We start from the raw sequence: 5,000 nt of genomic DNA, 5'->3' as shown, positions 1-5,000 counted from the left end.
ATGTATATATATATATATAATAATATATATATATATATATTATATATATATATATATATATATATGTGTCTGTGTGGTCGTATGTTTAGAAATGTTCACTTTAGGTTAACAAGGCTTTCAAAAATAATTGTTGATGTTAGGAAAACAGATAAGAATTTGAAAAATGGAAAGAGGCAGGGAGTTGATAGCAATGTGATTGTGAAGTTGACTTATGGTGGTAGGAGGAAGGAAAAAATGGATGCGAGAAGTAATTGTTCTTTTGTATACAGGTGATGGTGATAACGGGAAGTATAAGCATAACAGGGACATAGTATTACTTCGTGTACCAGGGGAGGATGTATGGTGAGATTTTGATTAAAGCAGTAAAACTGATGACACTGGGGTTTATGTAGGAATAACAGTGATGGTTTAGAAAGGGAAGATTGCATGTATATCAAATATTCGTTTTGCAACAGTTTTGTAAAAAATAATTTGAAAGAAAGGGAGAAAGCTGGATGCAAAGCATGAACACAGGCACAGACTACGATAGAATTGGAAAGCAATGATACAGAAAGGTGTCAGATAATTTACTGAGATCAATTAAAAGTATTTGTTTGAAGCGCTAAGGATATGTAATTGCGAGTTTGGTGTAAGGACTTGTCTACGACACCCTTTTCTCCTTACACACTTTTACACCCACATCTCCTGTCCTTCCATTTTGCCACTAAAGCAATGAAAAGAGGAAACAAACTTTCACAGGGACAGTTATTCTTGTCACAGAACCGCCTTTCAACCAAAATCATCCTTCGGCCACATAAAGATATTCTTACAAGTGTTTGGGAAAGACAAAAAACAAGGAAAAATATATGAGAAATATAGTAACTCAGAATGTGAACTAATAGCGGTAGAATTTGAATCTGAAAAATTGATGAACATAGTAATATATAGACCTCCTAATACTAAAGAGTTTGACTTAATAATTGAAAAATTGGATGTATATGTAGAAATCACAAGGACTGGACTATTCTCCTATCTGGTGACTTCAACTTTCCTTTCGTAGAATGGAAAGAACGAATAGGAGATTGTGGTTGTACTTATACATATAAAAAAGAGAGTAATAGTAGTGCAGAAGATAAGAGGCAATTTGAAAAGCTATTAGATATGCTACTAGAATACAACATTCAACAAATAAATCACCTGCCAACAAGAAAGGAAAATACTTTAGACCTAGTATTTGTGAACGAGATGAATTATGTTAAAGAAATAATAGTTTATAATGCGAATATTTCAGACCATAATGTCATAGAATTAACAGTTCATTCCAAAGCAAGTGAAAATAGAGATAAGCAAGAAATGAAAAAGTGGGAAGGATATGGAAAATACAACTTCTACAGTAAAAATATAAAATGGTCAGAAATTAATGAAGAATTAAACAAAGATTGGGATAACATTTTCGTAAGTGATGACATAAGGGTAAATACGGAGATATTATATAAAATATTGGAGAAAATAGTGGAAAAATATATACCGAAGAAGAAAAGTAACATCATTCATGCATACCAAAGAGACAGAAGGATCTTGTTCCAGAAAATCAGAAAGTGGAAAAAAGGTCTTGCAAAGAAAAAAATGCATGGAAAGTTATAGAACAAAAAGTAAGATAGAAAATGCAGAACAAAAGATTATACAATCAAAAGAAAATGAAAAACGGACTTGGAAGAAAAAAAACCCTATTAATATCAAGCAAAACCCCAAACTATTATACTCATATGCGAAGAAGATGAATAAAAGAAGAATAGAAATAGGCCCTCTGAGAATTGAAGGGAGATTAACGAATGAAAAAAAGGAAAATTTGCAACATACTGGCAGAACGATATAAGAGAGAATTCACCCCTAGAATAGATAATGAAGATAATGATATAGAAGTAAGGGATGAAAATAGTGAATATTTAGCTGACATAGATATTATGAAGCTGATATTGTGCAGGCTATTAATGAAATTAAAAATGGAGCTGCTGCAGGGCCTGATGGAATTCCTGCTATTTTGTTAAAGAAAGTAGTTCATTCTATCGCAAAGCCACTTGCAATATTATTAAGACAAAGTGTAGATACAGCAAGATTTATGATGAGCACAAATTAGCATATATTACCCCTACTTTCAAAAGTGGATCAAGACTAGAGGCAAGTAATTATAGGCCTGTGAGTCTAACATCACATATTATGAAAAGTGTATGAAAGGGTAATGAAGAAAATATTATGAAACATTTAATAAAAATAATTTGTTTAATAAAGGACACATGGTTTCGTACCCGGAAAAAGTACACAAACCCAACTGTTAGTCCACCGTGAGAAACATATTCAAAAATATGAAAAGCGGAAATGAAACAGATGTGGTTTTATTTAGACTTTGCAAAAAGCTTTTGATAAAGTAGACCATAATATTAGCGAAGAAAAATTAGAAAACACAATATCGTGGATAAAGTAGGAAGATGGTTAAAAGAATTTTACACAACAGAAAACAGATAGTTATTGCAAAACGACGAGAAATCGGATGAAGTCAAGGTAATATCCGGTGTGCCGCAAGGTACGGTGTTAGCTGCAATACTGTTTGTTATTATGATTGAAGACATGAGACAATAATGTGAAGGATTCGGTAGTGAGTAGTTTCGCTGATGACACAAGAATAAGTAGAGAAATTACTTGTGATGAAGATAGGAACGCTCTACAAAGAGACCTTAACAAAGTATATGATTGGGCAGAGGTAAATAGGATGGTATTTAACTCTGATAAATTTGAATCAATAAATTATGGAGACAGAGAAAGAAAGCTATATGCATATAAGGGACCTAATAATGAGACCATCACAAATAAGGAAGCAGTTAAAGACCTTGGTGTGATGATGAATAGGAACATGTTATGCAATGATCAAATAGCAACTCTGTTGGCAAAATGTAAAGCAAAAATGGGAATGTTGTTACGGCACTTCAAAACAAGAAAGCTGAACATATGATTATGCTTTATAAAACATATGTTCGTAGTCACTTGAATATTGGCAATATGATATGGTACCCACACTATCAAAAGGATATTGCACAAATAGAGAGTGTACAAAGGTCCTTTACAGCTAGAAATAGAAGAAGTTAAGACCTAGACTACTGGGAAAGACTTACAATTCTTAAAATTATATAGTCTAGAAAGGAGAAGAGAACGCACATGATAATTCAGGCATGGAAACAGATAGAAGGAATAGCAGAAAAATATCATGGATCTAAAAATATCAGAAAGAGCAAGCAGAGGTAGATTAATAGTGCCCAAAACTATACAGGAAAAATAAGGAAAGCACACAGGACATTAATCCACTACGCACCAGCATCGATAATGCAGCGTCTATTCAATGCGTTGCCAGCTCATCTGAGGAATATATCAGAGTGAGCGTAGATGTGTTTAAGAATAAGCTCGACAAATATCTAAACTGCATCCGCAGACCCCATCCAAGATTGGAAGATGCAAAATATACCGGAAGATGTAGCAGCTCTCTGGTAGACATTTAGAGTGCCTCACACTGAGGGACCTGGGGCAACCCGAACAAGATGTAAGGTCTGTAAGGTAAGGTAAGGCCTTGTATCAGAAAAACAGTAAGTTGCTCATAAAGGATTATGCGTTATTTGTATACTATATTCACCGAATATTTTCTTTATTTGATTATTGTTTTTATATTCTAAAAATATCTATCTATCTATCTATCTATCTATCTATATCTCTCTCCCTACCGAAAAACTGCGTTTTCCCCTTATTAACAGTCTTCCCACACTTGATCCACTTACCCTCTTTCTTGCATGCCAAAAACTATTTTTGAAAAAAAAATGTTGTCCTAATAATTCCTGAATTCGCAAAGAAAACAATTTTTCTCATCGGTTTCAGAATCTACTCGGCTACTCAAGCACATTTTCATATTCGTGAGCAACATCGTTTAATCCAGTAACCCTTGCACCTATTAATTTTTTTCTTAATTCCTCATTACGTTTACTCTTTATATTTACTCTTTATGATCTTCCCTACTTCATATTAGTCTCTCGTCCATACTCGACATTTAAAGATTTCTTTACATACCACTCCATCGACTAGGGGCTGCTTTCGCTTCGAATATTTATAAGCAACTTCAGTTATGAGAACTATTTACTCACAAAAGTATAGTCTTTGTCATTTTGAAGTATTTGCTTATATTTACCCTTTATTCATCCTCAGATAAACAATTTTAAGAGGAATTGAGTCTCAGATACTTTTGTGATATAGCTGGTAAGAATAAAGGGTGTGTACATTCGTGTTATATATATATATATATATATATATATATATATATATATAATATATATATATATATATATATATATATATATATGATTGAATAACACTGAGAGCAGGAAAGAGCATTATGGATACGAGAGCAAACTAAGCAGAGGATATTGTAACACAAGTAATAAAAAGAAATGAAAGTGGCCAGGACACATAATGAGAATGTCAGATAAATAGATGGACAAAAACAATCACAGGATGGGTCGCTAGAATTGCAAACGAAATAGGGGAAGGAAGAGAATACGATGGATTGGCGAAGTAGAAAGATTTGCAGGTATAGAATGGCATAGAAGACCAATAAACAGAAGTGAGTAGAAACATTCTGAGGCTGATAATGATGATTATATATATATATATATATATATATATATATATATATATATAAATATATATCTATATATATATATATATATATATATATATATATATATAGTATATTGGCAACACTAAAGGCTTACAAGCAAAATGCATGACTGAGTTAACGCGAAAATAAAAATGAATCACTAATGATGATAAAATGCTACCTGTTCTTGCTCGTATGGTGAGTAGTTAGGGCTATGACTAAAACTAGAAAAATCTGGCCAAGAATCGAAAAAAATTTTCCTTTTCCCTGAACCTAAAAACTGAATGCATTTCATCATGAAAAAAAGCGTTGGGGGTGGGGGGGGGGT

General features: G+C 32.8%; 1 protein-coding gene across 3 annotated transcripts in view; it reads left to right on the top strand.

Annotated features, from left to right (window-relative positions):
• The window catches only part of LOC135215611 (uncharacterized), a 238,567-nt gene that overhangs the window by 46,441 nt on the left and 187,126 nt on the right, over window positions 1-5,000 (top strand). The gene's annotated exons all lie outside the window — the stretch shown is intronic.

This window comes from Macrobrachium nipponense, chromosome 5 (genome assembly GCF_015104395.2).
Source record: "Macrobrachium nipponense isolate FS-2020 chromosome 5, ASM1510439v2, whole genome shotgun sequence".
Classification (NCBI taxonomy): domain Eukaryota; kingdom Metazoa; phylum Arthropoda; class Malacostraca; order Decapoda; family Palaemonidae; genus Macrobrachium; species Macrobrachium nipponense.
The sequence above is the reverse complement of the archived record's forward strand: the minus strand, read 5'-3'. Positions and strand labels throughout refer to the sequence as shown.